The sequence below is a fragment of the Sturnira hondurensis genome, unplaced genomic scaffold (assembly GCF_014824575.4).
Source record: "Sturnira hondurensis isolate 20B ecotype Veracruz unplaced genomic scaffold, ASM1482457v3 Scaffold0011192, whole genome shotgun sequence".
In the NCBI taxonomy this organism is placed as follows: Eukaryota; Metazoa; Chordata; class Mammalia; order Chiroptera; family Phyllostomidae; genus Sturnira; species Sturnira hondurensis.
Genome location: NW_028083823.1, coordinates 751692 through 776553, shown reverse-complemented (window position 1 = coordinate 776553; position 24862 = coordinate 751692). Strand labels below are relative to the sequence as shown.

The following is a 24862-nucleotide window of genomic DNA, read 5'->3' as shown; positions in this document are numbered from 1 at the left end:
TGTCCAAACTGGGATTTGAACCCAGGCAATAAAGGTCAAGAAAGGCAATTACTGTGTAGGTAAGCTTGTGTATAGATTAGTAACTATTCAAAGCAATCAGCAAACTTTAAAAAGACTCAAGCTAGCCATGTGATATTGATGAGGTGCACAAATAAGCAATTTTTAACTTTTATCTTTGTAAGCACACCAGGCACAGAAGAAACATATTTTATTTTTTTGCAGGCAGGGACAACCTTAGGGATTAACATGGGTACAGATTTCACATGGTCACAAACAGTGTACTGAGAGGGAGGCGGAGTTTTTAAAAGGGAACATGAAAAACAAACATCTATAATTTCTTTGCGAGATCTTTTATTTTTAACTGGGGAATAATTTCTTTCTACCCGCAGCTGTGAAGACAAGGTAACAGACTAACTCCTCTCTCCATCATGCAGGAAGAAAGCAGGGGCCACTTTACGTTAGGAACAGGCTGAGTCTGAGATAGACTCTGAAGGAGACACAGGTGTCCACAGTCTGGAAGGGCGTCATGGTCCCAGTGGGACCAGCAGCCGCCTGGCTGTTCCAATACTTCAACCCAACCCCTAGTGTTAGCTGACCTGCACTTGGGGCTGGCTGGGCCATACTCTCTCTATACTATGTAGTGAGCTTATCCAGTCCCATGACCTCAAAGGCACCTATAACTGATGTCTCCCTGTGTGTATTTCCACCCCTGACCTCCAACCTGAGCTCTGTTCATTTACTTGCATGACATTTCCATTTGGACATCTGATGGGCATCTCAGATTCAACGTAATGGGCCTTCCCCACCCCTCATGTCTCCCTGCAGGGGTCCCCCGATTAATAAATAGCAACACCTTCAACCCAGGCAATTGACTTCAAACACTAGAAACTGCATTATTGTTGTCATTTGTCATTACTTGCCTCTGGTCCATAAGTAAATCTTGATTCATCCAAGTCCAGTAGAATTTGCCCATGTCTTCATTTCTTTAGCCTCCTCTTCAGTCCAACCCCACTTGTCTCTCACCAGGACAAGCTGCAGTATGTCCCAGCTGGCCTCCCACCTTCAACTCTCCCCTGCCCTGTACACTCTTCAAAACAAGCAGTCACTGACCTAACATTTGGTGGCATCTATTCTATTAAGTATTTAATATCGGAAATTGACCTCCAGTCATGATTTTATATTTTCCAGGCCTCTTACAGAGGTAAATGTTTGGCTACCATGTTGCTTTAAGCAAGAGAAATCACAGCTGCCTGTACAGTAAGGGCAGCCTGCTTGCCCAGCGTGGGTGACTATAGGAACTCACCCCATGTCTACAGGAAAGCCAGCCCAGCACTCAGAGGCATTATCACGGTGGCCCAGGGTGAGCTTGTCCAAGGCCCCCAACTAGCTACTGGAATGAACCATCAACATTTCAACAAAGCAAAGAGCCCTTTCATGTCAATCTCTGCCCAATTCAGTTCCCTTCAATTCTTCTCCAGAGGCAACTGCAACCCCGATTCTCGGGCTATGATTCCATACATACTTCCCCCCANTAATCTGTTAGTGTTTGCAGGATTGTTGAATACTGTCATGGAATTTTAGATGAAGAGGTTAAGGCCTACACATGAAATAGATGTCCACTTTTTATGATGTCATCATCCAAAATTAGATTTCACACAGAATTGTGAGTCTTCAAATAGACTCATGTTGATAAGCTAGTTAAGTTTTACATGTTTATTATCATCAAATTTATGGTGTTACCATTGCTGGTCCTTAAAAATCAACAAAGATTTTTTTCTTTCGGTTTCTTTGTGGTAGAGCATTCAAAGCAACTACTTAATTTTAAGTTGAAAAATAATCCCAAAAGTATGTGGGAGCCAGCCATATAAGCTTCTTACGTAGATTAAATGAATATAAATTTCACTAGGTCAACTTATTACTGCATCCTGGCTTTATTTTTTTTTAAATATTTCTTTACCAAAAGAGACTGACTTTTCCCTAAGCAGAATTTCACCCTCACATGTCATAGCCACTGACATTTAAATCTTTACCAGTCTTGACAAAGTGCCTGATCATCTCCCGTGAGAATTAGACAAGGACACCTTTTCTTACCCCTATTGTTCCTATATTTGTGTGGGATTTTGAGATACTAGTAGATGATCAATTTTTTCATCTATTTCAGTCTTGCCTTTGGCACCAAAGACTCCCATTAAGAAAACAAAACAAAACATCCTATAAAAATGTGGCGTCATGTTTCCCACAGAATAAGGGAAACTTCCCAGGAGACTATTTTTGTCTTTACCAGGTTATTAACTTATGCGGTTTGAAATGATCATTTAATGAGCCATGTTTCAAGATGATGTCACAAATACTGATTTCTGTCTTTTCCAAATACGTTTATTAGGCAAAAAGATGTTAAAAAATAGAAGTTGGGACCTCTGGGTCCTATCTATGCATAGAAAGGAACCCCCACAAAAGAATTTAAGTTTCCATCCAAGAGGATGTTATTGCCATCATGTTTGAGGGTCCCTAAACCAAATGTTCATCCAAATGCTGCCATGCTGCATTGTGAACGCAACCTGGAGTCTGTTCCTAGCACCATTAGGTGACTTACACAGAGGTACAAATGACCTCTGTCCTCTTACCTGTCTTCTCACATGTACCCAAGGAGTTAACTTCCCTGAAGCATACTCATTGGTTTCCTAGCAGGGAGTAGGCGTGAAACTGGTCTAAAATTGGCCAGTCAGTATGCCAGGCACTGGGCTGAGAGATGGTGAGGGTAAAGTGATGAAAGAAATCCTTTCTGTGAAACAAATGGATGAAACAATCAAAATGTGCCAAGTTCTGTAAAGGAGGAAATGGAACTTGGACTTCTGTGGGGGGACAAAAGGGATCTCATTTAAGAAGCTGGCTAACAGGGAACTGGTGGGCGAGCACTGGATTGCCAGTGGTATCTCTCCATATTTATTTCCTGAGGGGGTGTTTCAATACCGATCATGGGTGACTGGCTGATCTTCTCTTGGATTATGATTAGCTACCATAAACCCATGAAAAGCTTTTTAGTTGCTTAGAGGAAGATCACCCCAGTTAGTCCTAGTGTGGGTTTCCTTTCTCCTGCTTTTCCAAGTAGCCAAGTTTTCCAAATTGTAACATTTTTAGGTTTTACCCAAAGAATGGGGAAGGAACAATGTTCAGTGTAACAAACTCATCACAACTTTATAGAAGTACTATAGTTAGAGATTACTATTGAGAAATACCTGTGTCTGTTAGATATATCGGACATCACCAAATGCTAATGAAAGCTTTTTAACATAGCATATGGTAAGAAACTGCAGTTACTAGGAGTGATGTGGTCTTTCCATTTTTCTAAAAACTGAAACATGCTGTAATAGCAACGCTGTTTGCTAAGCACTGTATACCATGGTTTTATTTTTGTGGAAAAGAAATGCCATATTTTATGGTATTTAGACGATACATTGCATTTCCACCAAATTTCTAAGATAGAATTCAGTGAAGCAGCTAAAGTGCCCCTTTATTTGTTAGTGAGAAAAGGGTGCATATTCTTCTAACATCAACACAAAGCTACTCAAAAGACTTGAACAAAACTGTCATGGATTGAAAATCAGTACCCTATCTGATACTTAGAGGCAACCAGAATTTTCCAAGGTTCTGGCAAAATTGATCTGCACTTTGGTCATTAGAGTTTGTTGCATCACTAATTTGGATGGTTACCTTGGGTCATTTATGTGCTTAAAATTAGGATGCGACTGTACTTTTTAAATTCATAAATGGCCTAAAGAGCAGGGTTCTAAGTTGTGTTGCTTCCAACCCTGGCTGGTGTGGCTCAGTGGGTTGAGTGTTGGCCTGTGAACCGAAAGGTCACCAGTTCGATTCCCAGTCAGGGCACATGTCTGGGTTGTGGGCCAGGTCCCCAGTGGGGGGCATTGAGAGAGGCAGTGATCATGTTTCTCTCCCTCTCTTTTTTCTCCCTTCCCCCCTCTAGAAATGAATAAATAAAATCTGTAAAAATTTTTGTATTGTTTCCAGTGTGATTACGATGCGTCTGTACAATAGGTGCTTCTCTTGTGCAGCACTTCCCTTTGTGCTGCGCAGCACGCATCTGTCTACACTGTTGTTCGTTTTGTAAAGGACAGCGCTGTTTGCCTTAAATATTTGTTTGCACGTGAAGAATGCTAGTTTTGATATTCGTTGTTTGAAAAAGAGGTAGTCATTTTCGTGATTGAAATTAGACTCTGAATTCTTTTTGCTGCCGTTGTTTGTGTCTCCATCTCATGGAGTAGTGGAAAACTCATCCCACACTGATGGATTTAGGTCAAAATGCAATGGAGCCAAGAAAACACTTTCAACTCCCTCAGTAATGGTTTCAGTGACCCAGTTCGTTTGCCACATGCAGACTAACTCTAAGAAGTTAAATATATCATTTGATACCTCTGGAAATGTTTTGGTGTTGATCCTGCAAAAAAGAACAGCACCATTTTGGGGCATTCTCCATATACAAGGACATGGCCTTACTCTCCAAACTCAGACGTATGCAGTATTAACCTCAAAATAAATTCTTACATTACACTTGATGAAAATAATTGAAGGCCACAATTTCTGACAATAGAAGCTAGCTGGGAAAAAGACAGTTTTCCGTGAAGAGATGGATTATCTTGGGGAATGTGGGTTTGAAATATGATTCTGTAGCTGAGCTTGTTTTCCTTAAACAAAGGTAAGCCATCCCAGTGCTTCCAGTGTCTGACAACAAAATAGAATCAGCAATACTGAATTCGCTTTCTGAGTTCTCACCAATACATGTAAAATAAATTCAAATGTTTTGCTAAAGTGTTCCTCCCCATGAATACAGGTATTTAGAACTGAACGCTTGCTGGGCAGTGAGTGAAGTGACCTGGCTCATTTGGGTGAATTAGGGAGAACCTGTGGGTGACCTGTGAGGTGGTGTCAGGAGGACGGGTAGAATAGTGAATGAGTTTGGTTTTGTTCTTTAAATAGGGATGGCAGAGCCTTTTTAAAAAAATTTTAATTTATTTTTAGAGAGAAGGGAAGGGATGGAGAAAGAAATATCCATGTGTGAGAGAAACGTTGATTGGTTATCTCTCCCACACCCCTAACTGGGGACCTGGCTGCAACCCAAGCATGTGCCCTGACTGGGAATCGAACTAGTAACCTTTCTGTTTACAGGCCAGGGCTCAATCCACTGAGCCACACCAGCCAGGGCTATCAGATGAGTCTGATTGATTGCAATCATGGATGTCATTTTGGTTCATATAATTTTCTTATGAAGAATTCAGAAGTGAAAATATAAGTGTCTGGCAAATTTGAATGTAATTGCAAACATTTTTAAAAATCAGTATTTTAATTTGTGCTGAGAATTACAGAAAAGTGAGAATCACTCATTAAAACATTAGAGTACAGTTAGGGATATATTACCCCATCTAAACTGAGAGTTGAGTTTTAAGGTTAAAAATCTGTTTCTTCTAGTCAGGGCACATGCCTGGGTTGCAGGACAGTTCCCAGCAGGGGACACACAAAAGGCAACCATACATTTCTCTCCCTCTCTCCTTCCCTTCCCCTCTAAAGAAAGATAAATAAATAAAATCTTTTTAAAAGTCTGTTTCTTTATTGCTTTCTAATTGTGCCTAATTTCCTAGAAGAAGTGGCAGTTGTGTGATTAGGGATTTACAGACAGTAGAACTAATTCCATCTTATGAACAATACCTACAGAGATAAATGTTAGCCAGTGTTTGACAAGTTAAAGGTTTTGAAATGAGGTGGATTGAGGAAAGCTTTAGGTACTGGTGTGGTACATCAACCTTGGCTCAAAAGTGTGGAAAATGTATTATCATTAAGATTTTGCCTTTCCTGAAAATCAGAAGTAAGTTTTAACCATGAACTCCCTAAGGGAATGGGAATTCTCTGATTTGGCAGTTACATCGTGACCCGTGGAATTCTCATAATGTGGTGGCAATTTCAGAACTGTGTTGACTTCTGGCCAAGATGGAGGTGTAGGTGGAAATACTGTATCTCCTCACACAACCAAATTTAAGGACAACAAAGATTTAGAAACAAAAATACAATAAAAACAGACAGAAAATTGAACTGTACCGAAGTCCAACAACAATGAACCATTCATCCAGACCAGTAAGAGGGGCCAAGTCGGCAGCTGATGGACAGAGGTCATGGGAGGAAAAACTGGCCTGATGGACCCAGGCTCCCAGATGGCTGTTGGCAGGTCCCAGGTGTGGGGTGGCAATGGGCAGACGCAGTGAGGGTGCAAGGTAGCTGGCTGACTGCGGTCACACATTCACATGCAGATAAACCAGGCAGAGGATCGAGCAGTGAGATGGACCTTGCAACCCAGGGCCCCAGAGATGAGAGTTAATGCCCCAAATCGAGAAACTTTCAGGGGTTCAGGTGGTGGGAGAGGCTCCCAGCCTCACAGGAGAATTTGTTGTAGAGACCCACAGGGTCCTGGATGGTGCACAAGCCCACCCACCCAGGATCCAGCACCAGAAAGGCCCAATTTGCTTGTGGGAAGCGGCAGGGGGGACCAAAATCTGAGAGAGAGCAGAACAAGCACCACTGCTCCCTCTCTGACCCTGTCTGCACATACAGTGTCACAACCCAGCAACATGGGTTGCCCCACCCTGGTGAACACCTAAGGCTCCGCCCCTCATACGTAACAGGTGTGACCTGACCAAAACATTATGGCTCAAGTAGAAGAACACCTCAAAGCCCCAGAGCCAATACTTCTAAGTGACCAAGAGATAGCCAACCTATTGGATGCACAGTTCAAAATACTGGTGATCAGGATACTCACAGAACTGGTTGATTTTAGTTGCAAATTAGATGAGAAAAATGAAGGCTACACTAAGTGAAATGAAGCAAAATGCACAGGGAACCAATAGTGTTGGAAAGAAAACTGGGACTAAAATCAATGGAGTGGACCAGAAGGAAGAAAAAATGACCAAACAGAAAAGAATGAAGAAATAAGAATTCAAGAAAATGAGGAGAGGTTTAGGAACCTCCAGGACATCTTTAAATGTTTCATCATCCGGATTATAGGGGTACCAGAAGGGGGAAAGAAACAGCCACGAGTGGAAAACTTATTTGAACAAATAATAAAGGAGAACTTCCCCAATCTGCCAAAGGAAATAGACTTCCAGGAAATTCAGGAAGCTCAGAGAGTCCCAAAGAAGTTGGACCCAAGAAGGAACACACCAAGGCACATCATAATTACATTAGCCAAGATTAAAATGAAGGAGAGAATTCTAGAAGCAGCAAGAGATAAGGGGACAGTCACCTACAAAGGAGTGCCCATCAGACTTCCCAGCTGATTTCTCAAAAGAGACCTTACAGGCAAGAAGTGGCTGGAAAGGAGTATTCCAAGTCATGAAAGGCAAGGACCAACATCCAAGATTGCTTTATCCAGTAAAGCCCTCATTTAGAATGGAAGGACAGATAAAATGCTTCTCAGATAAGGTCAAGTTCAAGGAGTTCATCATCACCAAGCTCTTATATGGAATATTAAAGGGACTTATCTAAGAAAAAGAAGACAAAAAATACAAACAGTGAAAGGACAGCACACTCACAGTTATTAACCACACCTAAAACAAAAGCAAACTAAGAGAACAGCTAGATCAGGAGCAGAACCATAGAAATGGAGATTACATGGAGAGTTAGCAGTAGGGGAGTGGGAGGAGGAGAAGGTGCAGGGGAGAAGGTACAGAGAATAAGTAGCATAGATGCTAGGTAGAAAATAGATGGGGAGGGCAAGAATCGTATAGGAAATGTAGAAGCTAAAGAACTTGTGAAACATGGACATGAACTAAAGCGGGGGGAATGAGGGAGGGGATGTGCAGGGTGGAGGGGAATGAAGGGGGGAATGGGACAACTGTAATGGCATAAGCAATAAAATATATTGTTTAAAAAAAAAGAAGTGTCATGTTAGACCGTAACATAAGCCAGCACAATTCTGCAGAATACTAAAGCACTTGGAGACATTGGAAGCTCTGGTGCCAGCTAATCAAAATACCTTCAAAGAGGACTTGAATTTAGTTCCATATTAATTTTGGACTTGATGTCATTGGGTCTTAGAAACCAGACTCAGATTTCATGTCAGCTGGACTGGTATTGAACAATGACCATCTTTAATTGTGCAGAGCAATGCAATATTAATTTTGGACTTGATGTCATTGTGGGATGTGGGAGAGGCTGCAAATCGAAATTTCCCCCCTTTCCCCTCTTGATTCTTCAGACTGGCCTAAGAATTAAATAGACATGAGACAGATTAACAGGAGAAAAGAACCAAAATCATTACCTATGTACTTGTGGGGTTCCATAAGAATATGGGGCCCTGGGACAAACCAGGCAGGCAGTTGAGGTGTACATGCCATCCTGGAGGGAAGGAAAAAGGAGAGTAGTGGCCGGACATCAATGTGTAGAAGGCCGTTCACTAGGCGATGGAAAGCAAATGCTTGGGAAACAAATGCTTGCCGGGCCATCTTTGACAATGGAACACAGAGGGCTCTGATCAGCAAAGGGCCTTGTTAGGCTCCTCCCTGTGTGTCACAACTTGTTCGTGTCAAACTATAGCTGTCTGTGATGATAGCTCACTTCCGGAGGCAGGTCCTCTCTCTAAATTCTTGTAGACACTTAGGGGGAACATCAGCATGCATGTCTTCCTCAGTCTTTTGTTCCTTCAAAATAACCAACTTAAATAATCACTATCCCCCAAAGTCTGTTTTTGTGGTGACAGTCTCTGCTCCCCCACATTACAACACAAGGACTGCCCAATTTTCTCTGACTACAGGGCAAAGGATAACGTTATATATTTATATACATTCAGTATAAATAGATATTCATTCCTGTTCTTCCCCCCCCCCTTTTTCCTGTTAGAAAGCACTAGTGGAGAAGTACACACTTAACTTGGGCCGTGGCTTCCATAGGTGTAGTTCTCATAGGCCTCCATGAGTCACTGGTTCATGTAGCCAAAATTCTCTGAAGTGGAACCTGACATATACTATGACAGCCTCTTTTCTGGTTTGATTTCCAGATCCAAAGATTCCTCCCAGCCCCGCTGAGCCCTCACAGGTTTATGGACCAAAGATATACATTACTTCCTCAAAACTAATTATCACTTGTTTGCTTGGGTCTTAGAAACCAGACTCAGATTTCATGTCAGCTGGCCTGGCATTGAACAATGACCATTTTTAATTGTGCAGAGCAATGCAATTTGTAAAACACCACCACGGCCATTCTGCAGAGCTGCTTTCTGTTCACTGCTCCACTTCATCATCAGTATATCATTGTACAAAAGTGTAAAATTAATGCAGAGTAATAGATCTCTCTAAGGACTTTGAACATTTTACCTAACTGAACTTAAAAAAAAAAAACCAAAACTAAGCAAACAACTAGAACTGGAACAGAGTCACAGAAATGGAGATCACAGGGAGGGTTATCAGTAGGGAGGGGGAGAATGGGGCAAAAGGTGCAGGGAATAAGAAGCATAATTGGTAGGTACAAAATGGACAGTGGGAGGTTAAGAATAGTATAGGAAATGGAGAAGCCAGAGAACTTATATGTACGACTCATGGACATGAACTAACGCAGGGGGATGCTTCAAGTAATGCAGGTACCAGACAGAGAGGTAAAAGGGAAAAATGGGACAACTCTAATAGCATAATCAATAAAATATACTTAATAAAAAATGAAATAAATAAAATCATATTCATGAAGTGCAAAATTAATTGCATTTGAACAGGTATGTGAGATTATTTGAGGTTGCTAGGTAGTTTTACTCACACATCTGTTTTGCACACTAGGTTTTTGGGACCTGAAGCTCCCTGCTGTTCTGCACCTGTGTTACATGATATGGAAACACTTTCACAGAGAATTTATTTGAATAAGTGAAACATTTTAAACATATTTAATTGCTAGTTATGATAAAACAATATTGAACTAATATTTCAGCTATAATATTTTTCCAGTGGAAAAGTTTTATTGAAAAAAATAATGGTACAAATAAGTTTTGGGTTTGACAGCAACAAAGGCTCATTTTCTAACATCCCTCCCCATCTTTGAAAATCTATTAATGGAAGAAAAAGTTCATCCCCATGATGCCTGACCAGCGTCTGCCCAGTTGCACCCCACTAAGTATTTCCTGATCCCCCCAACTGTGGCTAGAGGTGTTAAGCAGCACCTAGTTTTACAGTTGAGTGGAGTTGGGAGGAGATTTGCATAGAGTTGGGGTGGGGGCTGAGGTGGTGGTATTGTCAGGAAAGGAGGGTTCACATTCCATGAGGGCTTGGCTAAACCCCCAGCTTGATTCTGTCTCAAGTGAGAAAGCACTTGGCTATAAATATAAATACTGATTGAGGACTAGAGGGTGGGGCATGACAACTACTGCCCAGGTCCCATGGGATGTGGGGCTGGACTCAGCATCATGGGATCTGGAAGTCCATGTCCAAGCAGAGTGAACTCTAGGAAGATCTGCTCAGACACACAGGAAGCCTACTTTTCCCCTATCCACATACCCCATGGAATATCCAAGGTCAGTACCTCAGCTCTCCCCACCCCCATAGCACCCATGTGTCTCAGGAGCCTTCAGTTGCCTCCTGCCATCCCACACCTACCCTAGAGCCCTACACCTTGTCTTGCATCTTGTCACCCTTGGGCTGGACCAGGTGCACAATGAACAGTAGGGAGCCAGTTTGGGAGTCTCAAACCAGGAAAATAAAGGGGCGGTCAGTGGAGAAAAGCTTGGGGCTGCACGGCTCCTCACACCCATAGATGTCCTGGTCAAAGGGGTTGCCCTCTGCATCCCACTTGAAGGCAATGACATGGAACACACCGGCCAGGTACAGGTCATTTTTGCCTGACGTGAGTGACAGATCTGGCTTGTTCTTGTCGATGGCCTCAGTCAGACCCAGTCCAGTCAGGTGTTTCTCCAGGTCTCGGGTCACCTCCACCACACCCTTGGGCAGGGAGATGGCAACAGCCCTCTTTTGCATCTTGCCCATCCAGATCTTCAGCTGCTCTTTAGTCAGCATCTTTTCAAGGCACTCAAGGGGCTCCACATGGTAGGGCATGATGATGAAGCTGAAGAGCTTGTGGGCCAGGGGCATCTCCATGATTTGCAACTTCTGTCTCTAATCGTCATAGTAGTTCTAGAGGACTGCCTGGTGCACCATTGTGACAAAATTTGGTGCAATCCTAGTAAAGGAGATAACAATTTCATTATTGAATGAAACTAATTTTTTTTACTCTGCATAATTATTTTGAGATTCATCCCATGTTGTAGCTGACATAACAAGATCTTTTAGTCAGTAAATATTTTAGTTATGGTTTTATTTTTCACAAATAATTGATATGAGTGTAATATTCACAGTGTTATAAGAATGTGAGAATATTGTGAATATTAATTTCATAGTTGGTAAAATACATAAAATATTGATGAACCCAAGCAGAAGCTCATTTAGAAATTTTCATTAGCATTAGGCATTAAATTTACAGATGTTGTAGAATCAAAGTTGTACACACACCATGAGACATTCATCATGAATTCTGATGGATGTTAAGAAGAGAGAGAAAATAGCTAAGTAAGTAGTAAATACTAAGAGGTAGTAAATATATTTTTATGTATTTTACAATCTTTATACTATTTTTAAAATTGCTTCTGCTTAAAATTCTTTAGTAGATTTTTACTTATGAAAATCTTTTACTTATGAAAATTTTTACATGATTTTACTCATGTAATTATCAATTCCATTATTCTTTACTCCTTTGTGTAGATCAATATTTCCATCTGGTATCATTTTCCTTTAGAGAGAAGCAAAATGTACTGCACTATATATATTACATGTTCATCAGTGATGAATTTGTTCTTCGCTTATATGTCTAAAATTTTTTTCATTTTGCCTTGGTTTTCTTAAAAGATTTTCTTTACTTATTTTTAGAGAGAGGGGAAGGGAGGGAGAAAGAGAGGAAGAGAAACATTGATGTGCAAGAGAAACATCGATCAGTTGCCTCTCATATGCACTCCAACATGGGGCCAAACCCTCAACCAAATATGTGCCCTGGCTGGGAATTGAACCAGCGACCTTTCACTTTGTGGGTTGATGCCCAACCAACTCAGCCACATCTATCAGGGCTTTGCCTTGGTTTTTAAAATAATTTTTAAAGATGTTTTCTCTGTGTATGGAAGTCTGGGGTGATGGTTCTTTTATTCTTGAAGTACTTTGGATGGCACCACTGTTTTTTCACTTACTTTGTTTTAGATGAGAAGTCTAACCTCACCTTGATTTTTGTTTGTTTGCTCCTAATATGTCATTATAGCTCTGGCTGTTCTCTTTATCATTGTTATTGATCAAATTGACTGTAGTGTGCCATGGTATCATTTTAAGTATTTTTTGTGTGTGTTTGGAGTTTGTTGAACATCTTGAATTTGTATGTTTGTATTTTCCATCAAATTTGTGTGGTGGGAGGGATGAGGGGAGATATTGCATTGTTATGGGTCTCTTGGAGACAGCATATGTATGGGCCTTATTTTCTTACTCATTCAGCTATCCTCTGTCTTTTGGAAGGAGCATTTAAGCCATTTACATTTAAGATGATTATTGATAGAAACGTATGTCGTGCCATTTTTTTGTTAGACTATTTTCTGTTTCTCCTCCTCCTCCCCCTCCTCCTCCTCCCCCTCCTCCTCCCCCCTCCTCCTCCCCCTCCCCTCCCCCTCCTCCTCCCCCTCCCCCTCCCCCCCCCCCCCCCCCGAGGAGGGGGATTCCCTGAGGCCCTGCCCCACACAACTTTCAGGCCCAGCCAAGCTGTTTCCAGTGGCTTTTCCATATGAACGGATTGTTTTGGCCCATGCTTCCAATTTTCCTAAACTCTCTCAAACAAGCAACATCTGATATCAGCAAGCCCTGTACCTCTTGCTAAGTTGCCTGAGGCACAGAATGAGCAGCAGCCAGCCTTAATTCACAGCTTGGCCTCACCTGGGCACCTCCAAGCCCAGTGCAAGTAGCAGCCATCTGCAGATCACTCTGTAGCTTATGCTGGGTGGCCCCAGACAGAACACAGGCAATAGCTGACCTTAAATGTGCTAGGAGCAATCAAAGCTCAACTACAACAGGAAAGTGTACACAGCCTACATCAGATACACACATTGAGTACCCACCTTGGGTAGTAGGTGAGGTTGTGCCATTGGATCCTACAGGATACCTACTTATATTAGGCCACTCTACTAAGCCAGAAAGACATAGAAAATCTATTTAATACATAGCAACAAACACAGGGAGGCTGCCAAATGAAGAGACAAAGAAACATGGCCCAAATGAAAGAACAGATCAGAACTCCATAAAAAGAACTAAACAAAATGGATATGAGCTATTTACTAGATGCAGAGTTCAAAACAATGGTTCAAAGAACAATCAATGAACCTAGTGAGAACCTGAACAGCATAAAAAGATCTAGTCAGAAACAAAAGATACACTAATTGAAATAAAAAACAATTTGCAGGAAATCAACAGTAGAGTGGATGAAGCTGAGAATCAAATCAGCAATTTGGAATATAAAGAAGCAAAAAAACCCACAAAAAACAAACAACCCCCCCTAAAACAATCAGAACAGCAAGAAGAAAAAGGAACCCCCCAAAATGAGGCTTCCCCCTCAGGGAATCCCCCTCCCCCTCCCCCTCCCCCTCCCCCTCCTCCTCTTCGTGTGTCTATTTCCTTCACCAAGCTTGGGAAGTTTCTTGTCATTATTTTTTCAAATATGTTTCCAATTTCTTGCTCTTACTCTCCTACTTCTGACACATCCATGATGCAAATTTTGGTATGCTTAGAGTAGCCCCAGAGGCTCCTTACAGTATCCTCATTTTGGGGGGTTCTTTTTCCTTTTTGCTGTTCTGATTGTTTTAGGGGGAGTTGTTTGTTTTTTGTGGGGTTTTTTTGCTTCTTTATATTCCAAATTGCTGATTTGATTCTCAGCTTCATCCACTCTACTGTTGATTTCCTGCAAATTGTTTTTTATTTCAATTAGTGTATCTTTTGTTTCTGACTAGATCTTTTTATGCTGTTCAGGTTCTCACTAGGTTCATTGATTGTTCTTTGAACCATTGTTTTGAACTCTGCATCTAGTAAATAGCTCATATCCATTTTGTTTAGTTCTTTTTATGGAGTTCTGATCTGTTCTTTCATTTGGGCCATGTTTCTTTGTCTCTTCATTTGGCAGCCTCCCTGTGTTTGTTGCTATGTATTAAATAGATTTTCTATGTCTTTCTGGCTTAGTAGAGTGGCCTAATATAAGTAGGTATCCTGTAGGATCCAATGGCACAACCTCACCTACTACCCAAGGTGGGTACTCAATGTGTGTATCTGATGTAGGCTGTGTACACTTTCCTGTTGTAGTTGAGCTTTGATTGCTCCTAGCACATTTAAGGTCAGCTATTGCCTGTGTTCTGTCTGGGGCCACCCAGCATAAGCTACAGAGTGATCTGCAGATGGCTGCTACTTGCACTGGGCTTGGAGGTGCCCAGGTGAGGCCAAGCTGTGAATTAAGGCTGGCTGCTGCTCATTCTGTGCCTCAGGCAACTTAGCAAGAGGTACAGGGCTTGCTGATATCAGATGTTGCTTGTTTGAGAGAGTTTAGGAAAATTGGAAGCATGGGCCAAAACAATCCGTTCATATGGAAAAGCCACTGGAAACAGCTTGGCTGGGCCTGAAAGTTGTGTGGGGCAGGGCCTCAGGGAATCACCAGGATGGTGCAAACACTGGGAGCCAGGTTGATGGAGTCTAAGACATGGCACCTGCTTGCTGGCTCTGTGGCTCTGTGGCTCTGTGGCTCTGTGGAGGGAGGGTTCAGAAAATTGTCTGTGGCTTCTGGTAGCACTTCTGTCTGGGAGAAAGCCTCCTAGCTCTTACCCTGATGCTGGCCAAGTTATTTCCTCCCCATAAGTCTTTAATGCCTTTCAACTTGCTGCCCTCTTGCTGGAGCTCAGAGGGAGTGAGTGTGTAAATCTGTGCGTGTCCCCTTAAGAGGAATTGCCTGGGACTCCAGAAGTTTTGGTCTTCCACAAGCTCAATTCCTGATGCTTTTTACAGCCAGAAGTTATGGAGATGAATATTCCTGGCCCTGGAACCCTGGACTGGGGGACCTGGTGTGAGATATCTTTCCCATTTTTATCTGCCACACATGGCTGTGGAATTAGCCCCTTCTGTGTCTCTGTCTCTCCTACCAGTCTCTATGTGGTTTCTTCTTTAATTCCATAGTTGGATAACTTCCATTCAGCATGATTTCTGAATGATGGTTGTTCTATCATTTAGTTGTCATTTTGATGTGGTTGTGTGAGGAGGTGAGCCATGTTTACCTGTGCTACCATCTTGACTGGAATATTTACAGTAGTTTCATTGTTAAGTAAGATCATCTTTTCTAACTCCTAAAAAATATTTAAGGCTGTCTGAAAAGTGGGTTGATTGCATAAAATGTAAAGGTAGTTTGGGTCTCCTAGAAAGATTTTAGCATTGAACATGCTAGGGCCTTATATATTTCCTGGTTCAAAAGAGGCATGCCTTATTTTGGCAACACAGATAGAATGAAAGGAAAATAATAGAAAAAATAGATAGAATGAAAGGAAAGTATAAAACAAAACAAAATGAAAGTCTACAGTTGGTAGAAAGGAAAGGGAAGATAGGGGAAATAGTGTCAGTCAGGTTCCCTCACTGCTCCTGATAAGGAGTATTCCCATAACCTTGAGAATTGGCCTACATGCACAGAATCACACGGTTATCTTGGCACCCTATTGGCTTTGTGTGCATTTAGTATATAAGGGAGTAGGGACTTCCTGGGGAGCAATATGCATCTTGCTGTGTGAGTGGATCTCCCCACCCGTGAACAAAGACATTTCAGGCATTCCCACAGCTCTGCGAATTTTCTTCTGTCTGCCTGAATCCCGAATAAACCTGCCCGGCCTTGAAAGGATGCAAGACAGGGAAAGACAGAAAAGGTATACTCATATTCACTAAAATTAAAAGGAAATGTAAAATTGATAGGAGGGCTTTAAAATTAAGAGACTAAAAGTGGTTCTCCAAGTTCAGTGTGCACCTATATCACCTGGAGGGATTGTTAAAGCACAAAATGCTAGCTTCACCTGAAAGTCTCTGATTAACAAGAGCTGAGGTCAGGCCTGATAATCTGCATTTATAGCAAGCTTCCAGGTAATGCTAATGCTGTAGATTGGTGGGCCACACTTTAAATACTACTGGACTAAAGCAATGCTTTTTAACCAACAACTAGGGACCATATTTTCAAACCAGGTACTACCAGTAGCAAAAGGAGAAAAGGCAACCACAACTTGCTTGCATATGAATCCTGTCTCAACCACTTACCAACTGGGAGAACTTGGCCAAGGTACTTGACTGCTCCGTGAATTTTTCATTCTGCTCTATGAAATATCCCTATTTATTCATATGAAAATTATACCCCCTTAATCTCTCAAGTAAAACCCTTAATACCTAGGCTAGGGCAGTTTGATCTTCAAACTCCAAAGCACACTAGAATCACCAAGGAGACTTGAAAAAATACTGATGGCTGGGACCTATCTCTAGGGATTTTAATTTATTAAGTACAGGGTTAACTTGGGAATAGGCATTCTTAATTAAAAGTGGTTTGTATAATGCCCTTGTTGGGTGGTTCAGTTGGTTGGAGTATTATCCCATACACTGCACAGTTGCCACTTTAGTTCCCAACCAGGGCACATACATAGCTTGCAGGTTTGATCCCCAGTTGGGACCCATACAGGAGGCAACCAATCAATGTTTCTCTCTCTCTCCCCTCAACCACCCACTCCTTCATCTCTTTCTCAAATCAATAAATATATCCTCAGGTGAGATTTAAAAGAGGTTGGTATAGCCCTGGCTGGTGTAGCTCAGTGGATTGAGCACGGGCCTGCAAACCACACGATCACAGTTCGATTCCCAGTCAGGGCACATGCCTGGGTTGCAGGTCAGTTCCCAGCAGGGAACTCACGAGAGGCAACCATACATTGATGTTTCTCTCCTTCCCTTCCTCTCTAAATATAAATAAATAAAAATATTTTAATAAAATAAAAGAGGTTGGTATAGTTATAATAACATTACATGGTATAGATCAGTGTAAAATATACAAGCCAAGGCTATGTGCATGTACATGGAGAAATATTATACCCCCAAAAATCTTGCAGATATTCATCATATTTTAAGACAATAATTATACATCTGTAAAGATTAAACACATCTAAAATAATTCCATGTAAACAGATGGTAAAAGTATGAAAATATGGAGAACAAACATAAACTATACCCCCCAAATAATAGTGACTTCTTGGGAGGTAGGGGCTTGGGGAATGCCATTGAAGAGGCATGCAAAATAAACTTATGTTGAAAATATATTTAACTTTTTAAAAAAGATGCACTGGAGCAAGTGTGGCAAATGTTACCATCTAATACATCTAAGTGAGAGTTACATTGGTAATCTTTATACTATTATATACATCTCTTATGTGTATTTGGAAGAGTGGAAGAAAGAAAAGTTACATCCTCATTGCTCAGGGAGTATGTCACTTATGGACCCTGATGTGAGATGCTGAGAGACTCGGGCCAGTCTATCGTATTGAAAATTCCCCCAAATATTTGACATTGGGGTCATTGTATTCAAGGGGAATCTCATGGGATGAAAGGTCTCAGGATAAATTTGGGAAACATTGCTTTATTGAATGGCACACACCATCATCAAACATTCACTGTCACTATTAGTCACTGCAAATGAGTGAAGACACAGACTTAGGCTTGTAAAGGGTAGACTGTCATAGTCATCCTTGAGCTCTCACCCCTGCTTGATAGTAGAAGTCTGGCAACGTAGATCTCCAGGTAGTTCAAAGTCAAGAGTCAGGATAGCCCTTTGAGCTGCAGTTTAGGGTTTTTATTGGAGGCTGGCCATGTAGGTACCCTCTGCCTATCATGCAGCAAAGTCCAGACTTCCAGAAAGAAGGTAGGTGCTCAGAATAAAACACATTTGTATGACAAACAATAGTCTGGGCAACAGTAAACACTTATCAGTTAGGAAGTGTTCAGAACCCTCCTGAAATCCTAGTTCCCAGACACTAGCCAAGGACCAAGTTTGCAAGCAGGCCTTTCTAAGGATACCCAGTTCAAGCCTGCAATGTTAACTCTTTTTTGCAGAGGACAGTTGGATGAAACCTCAGGTAATGCAATCAAAAGTATTATGGAACCCTATGGATAGAGTGATGAGGTGAAAACAACAAGGTGAAGTCTACTAAGGGAGAACAAGAGGTTTGTGACAAAATCCAGAAGGTCAGCTACTGGCACAGAATGGAGGAAGGAGATCCAGCTTGAGAACAATTAAAGTGAAAAACACCTGAGAAGAAGGTGGGGGGGGGGTGTTGCTCAATATGAAGTGTTTTCAGGAACACGTGGAGAAAACCAAGGGGGTGGAAGCAGGGGAGGGAGGTGGGGATGGCTGGGGTGGGGGCGAATGGTGGTGGGGGTAAATGCAGACAACTGTACTTGAACCACAATAAAATAATTTTAAAGAAAATAAACAAGTTAAATTTAAAAAAAGAATTAGCAGTGTGAACTCAGCCATTGGAAAAACAAATGGAATCCTATTCTGAATTAATTGGAGTGTCATATCCAGATCAATGGATGTAGAACTCCCATGGTATTCTGAAGTGATCGACCATCATTTGGAAAACACATGCATTTCTAAAGTCCTGGTTCTAATATAGAGAGAAATAAATAAAGAAAGTGCAGTGAGTGGTATGGGTCACTAGAGTAACACTTATATATGAGCAATCTCACTGTTTTTGAAATGAGGTTCTGAGAATTTTGAAAGGAGTCATGGTTATTCTCTTTTGCTTCATTTGGCAAAATTGAGGGCAATGGTGGCAGCTTTAGGAACACAGATGCAGAGTCAACATAAAAAGGAGTTAGAACAGCCCAAGAATGGAATGAGCTGACTTGGACAGAAATGTGTTCCCCATTAGTGCAAATATTCACACTGCTGGATGAACATGTATCAATATCTCTAGGGTGGTTGTAAGGTTTTTTCAGATGATCTAATAATCATAGACAAGAGACAGATTAGCAAGAGAAAATGTCTATATTCAATTGCAAACATGTGTATGGAAACCCTGCATACACAAGAGAGTCAGAGAGCCCACATACACAAGAGCTTCAGAGACAGAAAGGGAAAATGAGGCATGTATGAAATTTGAGCTAAGAATTACCTTGGAGCTTCACAGGGGAAGAATGCCATTTTGGTGTTTCATAGTTTTGTGAGGTTTGTAATTTATCACAATTTTTGTCATTCTGCATAAATCTCATTTTGTACCATATTTTTATTTGTACACTTGAATCATTTCTCTTAAAGATGAGCCCATTGGCATTTTAATAGGTATTGTGTTGAATCTGTAAATTGCTTTGGGTAGTATGGACATTTTGATGATGTTAATTCTTCCAATCCATGAACACAGTATATGTTTCCATTTGTTTGGGTCTTCCTTCATTTCTTTCTTCAGTGTTGTGTAATTTTCTGCATACAGGTCTTTTACCTCCTTGGTTAGGTTTACTCTTAGGTGTTTTTTTTTTTTTTTTTTTTTTGCTGTATTGAATGGGATTTTTTCTTAATTTCTGCTTCTGCTGTTTCATTGTTGGTATACAAAAATGCCTTTGATTTCTGGATATTGACTTTGTATCCTGCTGTTTTGTCAAATTCATTTATTAGGTTTAGCAGTTTTTGGGTGGAGTCTGTAGGATTTTCTGTGTACACTATCATGTCATCTGCAAAGAGTGACAATTTTGTTTCCTCCTTTCCAATTTGGATGCCTTTTATTTCCTTTTCTTGTCTGATCACTGTGGCTAAAATGACTCCACTCTAGGAAGACAAGCAACCCAATTAAAAAGTGGGCAAAGGACTTGAACAGACACTTCTCCAAGGAAGACATACAGAGGATCCAGAGAAACATGAAAAGATGCTCAATATCGCCATTAGAGAGATGCAAATTAAAACCACAATGAGATACCACTTTCCACCGATCAGAATGGCTATCATAAACACAGCAACAAATAACAAGTGTTGGAGAGGTTGTGGGGGAAAGGGGACTCTAGTTCACTGTTGGTGGGATTGCAGACTGGTACAACCACTATGGAAAACAGGATGGAATTTTCTAAGAAAACTAAAAATGGATCTGCCTTTTGACCCAGCAATTCCACTGCTAGGATTATATCCTAAGAACCCTGAAACACCAATCCAAAATAACTTAATGCGCCTCAATGTTCATAGCAGCACAATTTACAATAGCAGAGTAATGAAAGCAACCTAGATGCCCATTGGTAAATGAATGGATCCAAAAACTGTGGTACATTTACACAATAGAATACCATGCAACATAAAGAAAGAAGGAGCTCCTACCCTTCACAACAGCATGGATGGAGCATTAGGCTAAGTGAAAAAAGCCAGGTGGTGAAAGAGAAATACCATATGATCTCACCTTTAACAGGAACCTAAACAACAAAACAAACAAACAGGCAAAATATAACCAAAGACACAAATAGAGAACAGGCTGATAGGGACCAGAGGGGAGAGGGGAGGGAATTTCAGGGGGAAAGGGGAAGAAGGGTTTACAGAAACAAGTATAAAGGGCACATGGACAAAAACTAAGGGGGGTGGAAATGGGAGGGAAGTGAGGAGCACTGGGGGGGCAGGTGAGCTGAGATGGGAGTAAAAGACAGAAAACTGTACTTGAACAACAATAAAAATAAAAATAAAGTAAAATAAAATAAGAAAGATGAGCCCCAAATTATATAAGATTTAGGACACAGAACACCTGGATCCGAATCTGTTCTGACATCTTGTCTCCACTCTGTACACTTGACCTGAGCTCTTTTTTTTGTATTGCATTTTTTAAATTTAATTCTTGTTCAAGTACAGTTTTCTGTCTTATATTCCCAGCCCTGCCTCCCCAGTGCTCCCCACCTCCTTCCCATTTCCACCCCCCACCTTAGTTATTGTCCATGCGTCCTTTATACTTGTTCATGTGAGTCCTTCCCCTTTTCCCCTGTGATTCTCTCCCCTCTCCCCCCTGGTCCCTGTCAGCTTGTTCTGTATTTCAGTCTCTTTGGTCATATTTTGCTTGCTTGTTTGTTTTGTTGTTTAGATTCCTGTTAACGGTGAGATCATATGGTATTTGTCTTTCACTGCCTGGCTTATTTCGCTCAGCATAATGCTTTCCAGTTCTATCCATGATGTTGCAAAGGCTAGGAGTTCCTTCTTTCTTTCTGCTGCACAGAATTCCATTGTGTAAATGTACCATAGCTTTTTGATCCAGTCATTGACAAATGGGCATCTAGGTTGCTTCCAATTCTTGGCTATCGTGAATTGTGCTGCTATGAACATCGGGGTGCATAGGTTCTTTTGGATTGGTGTTTCCAGGTTCTTAGGATATACTCCTAATAGTGGAATTGCTGGGTCAAAAGGCACATTCATTTTTAGTTTTCTTAGAAAAATTCCATACTGTTTTCTATAGTGGTTGTACCAGTTTGCAATCCCACCAACAGTGAACTAGGGTCTTCTTTTCTCCACAACCTCTCCAACACTTTTTTGTTGCTTTGTTTATGATGGCCATTCTGACTGGTGTAAAGTGGTATGTCATTGTGGTTTTAATTTGCATCTCTCTGATAGCTAGCAATATTGAGCATCTTTTCATGTGTCTCTGGATCCTCTGTATGTCCTCCTTGGAGAAATATCTGTTCAAGTCCTTTGCCCATTTTTTAATTGGGTTGCTCATATTCTTTGAGTGGAGTCGAGTGAGTTCTTTGTATATTTTGGAGATTAAAACTTTTTCTGAGATAGTGTACATGGAAAATCCTATAGCCTCTACCAAAAAACTGCTCGAACTAATAAATGAATTTGGCAAAACAGCGGGATACAAAGTCAACATCCAGAAATCAAAGGCATTTTTGTATACCAACAATGAAACAGCAGAAGCAGAAATCAAGAAAAAAATCTCATTCGATATAGCAAAAACGAAAATAAAATATCTGGGAATAAACCTAACCAAGGAGGTTAAAGACCTGTATACAGAGAACTACACAACACTGAAGAAAGAAATGAAGGAAGACCCAAACAAATGGAAACATATACTGTGTTCATGGATTGGAAGAATTAACATCATCAAAATGTCCATATTACCCAAAGCAATTTACAGATTCAATGCAATACCTATTAAAGTGCCAATGGCATATTTCACAGACATAGAACAAACCATTCAAAAATTTATATGGAACCACAAAAGACCCCGAATAGCAGCTGCAATTTTGAGAAAGAAGAACAAAGTAGGAGGGATCACAATACCTGATATCAAAGTCTATTACAAGGCCACTGTAATCAAAACAGCCTGGTACTGGCATAAAAACAGGCCTATCGACCAATGGAATAGAACAGAGAGCCCAGAAATAAACCCAACTCTTGACCTGAGCTCTTGGCATACTGTCTGTCTCACTGTTTCTCACACAATTCTGACATTCCCTAGTCTCTGCACTGGCAATTTACTCCCTGGATCCTTCTTCCTTCAGACATCCACATCATTTGCTTTCTCTGTCTTTGAATGTGTTTTCTCAAAGTGTAATTTCCCCACAAGGCCTTCCATGTCTTGTCCTTTCCTCTTAAATGTACAGTCCATGTCTACACACACTTCTGAAACTTCTTGCTCCATTTTAATTGTCTCCTTGCTATATGGAATTTTCAGATTCTAAAGTAGATGGATTACTAACAATTGATTAATAAGTGCATGACAGGCTCTATCTATAAATAGTCACATTATTATTCTTAGAGTTTATTGCCTGCCCCTCCACTAGAATGTACTTGGTAAATAATTTGTTAAACAAATCAAGCTCTCCTTATATCAAAATCTGTGGATTGGGGTGGAAGATGGCGGCCAAGTAGGTAGGAGCTGAGTCCACTAGTTGATCTTCCAAAAAAATTAAGTGAACAGTGAACGGAATTTTAGCTGATACAAAGTTTGGACGTCAAAGAGTACAGAAGACACTTCTAAACAGGTGGTAAAGAGGTTTTATAGGTGGACAAGAAAATCCCCTAGCATGGCACCAGCAGCTGTGGTACCTGCAGCTGCAGCACTTGCCTCTGTGGAGAGCTTAGCAGCTCCCTCCCCTCCCAGGGCAGGGAATCCCCCAGACCCAGGTCAGGAGCAACTTGGTTACACAAAGCCATCAGGGAGAATGAAGCTACACACACACACACACACACACACACACACACACACACACACACACACAGCAAGTGGTACATCCATAACTACAGTGAAAAACACCAACTGGGAGAGTGCCAGAGAGTGAGAGATACTAGCTGAACCTGGATCTGGTGGAGGAGGAGGGCCACGGGTAGCCATGACTATGATAGACTCTTGACTTTTTAGAAAGGTGGCATGTACAGAAAGCCAGACAGTGACTCAGCACTGCAGTGGGAGTGCCCAGAGAGACTTTTAAAGGGGAGCTGAGGCCTGCTGGGCAGGGACCCTTCACACATAACTGCTCTGCCAACAAGGAAAAATTATCGTGGGTGCGATTTGTTCCCACTGGGCAAATTGATCAAAAAGGTGCAAAGCAAGTTGATGTCTTGGTTCCAGCCCACATAGCTGTGCAGAGTGGGGAGTGTGGGCCTTTGTATACTGGTGAGGGCAGTGGGCTGGGAACTGTGCACCTGAGATTATTTAAAGCCAGATTGAGCCCCCTTCCTTGAAGAAACCTCTAGGAAGGGAAGGTTGCATTCAATCTCCACCTCCTACAGGAGCAAGGGAAGATCTGCAAAACCAGCTGGTCAGGCTTAACAACCCTGCATCGAGCATTTCTACAAGACAAAGACAGCAAGAGGAATGCCTAAAAGGGCCAATTCTGAACTCTTCACAGGGACACAAAGTACACTGGGTCCTAAAGCCCTATGTCACTGAGGCCAGCAAAGCAGGGAGTTCAGAAAGTGGTGCAGCAAGGGGGAATCAGGGCCCCACCTGGCCTCAGTTTGCACACAGGTGCTGTCTACACCAAGCAGAAGAAAGCTGACACTCTTACACAGATTGTGTCTCTCCCCCTGTGAAACGGACAGCTATTTAATCAGAAATTATACATTATTGGAAATAAACTGGGACAGACTAAGATGGAAGGTGTAGGGACAGGGGGAACACACCCACAACTTTCCCAGAAGACTGAACAGAGGTCTCACCCTCTCAGAGGCAACAGAAGCTACCTCTAGAGGCAGGTGAAAGACATACAGGTGGTATTGCCAGAAGCTGGACAACCCACCCCAGGACCTTGAGCTGATAAAAAACCAGATGGATGCAGAAAGAAGTCAGATGAACACCAGCTGCTGAGATGAATCTCACTTCATTTTTCCTCAGAACTTGTTTTTTTTCCCTCCTTTCTTTCTTTTCACATAGCCTTTTAATATTTCTTCTTTTGCTTCAATTATATTCTAACTCACTACTCTTGGTCTTTTATTTTTTATCTTTTATTCAGATTATATATGTTGTGCATATCATTGTTATTTTAAATCCCACATACCACCCTTCTCTGGTCTTACACCATTTTACCTTTTTCCTGACCTTTCTTATTGTTGTAAACTTTAGTTTCTCCCACATTACACCATGTCCCTATTTCTTACTCTTACTATTTCTCCTCCATCTGTCCTTGCAAAAGCATTTTTCTTTCCTTAAGTCAGCTCACATTCTTTTCCCCCTCTTGTAATAGTTTTATTTCCTTTCCACCTTTATAAATTATGGCTAGTTGGGCAAGGATAT

The 24862-nt window shown here is 41.3% G+C and overlaps 1 pseudogene; it reads right to left on the bottom strand.

Annotated features, from left to right (window-relative positions):
• Positions 1-10643: 10643 nt before the first annotated feature.
• Positions 10644-11192, bottom strand: LOC118996249 (serpin H1-like; annotated as a pseudogene).
• Between the last annotated feature and the right edge of the window lie 13670 nt (positions 11193-24862).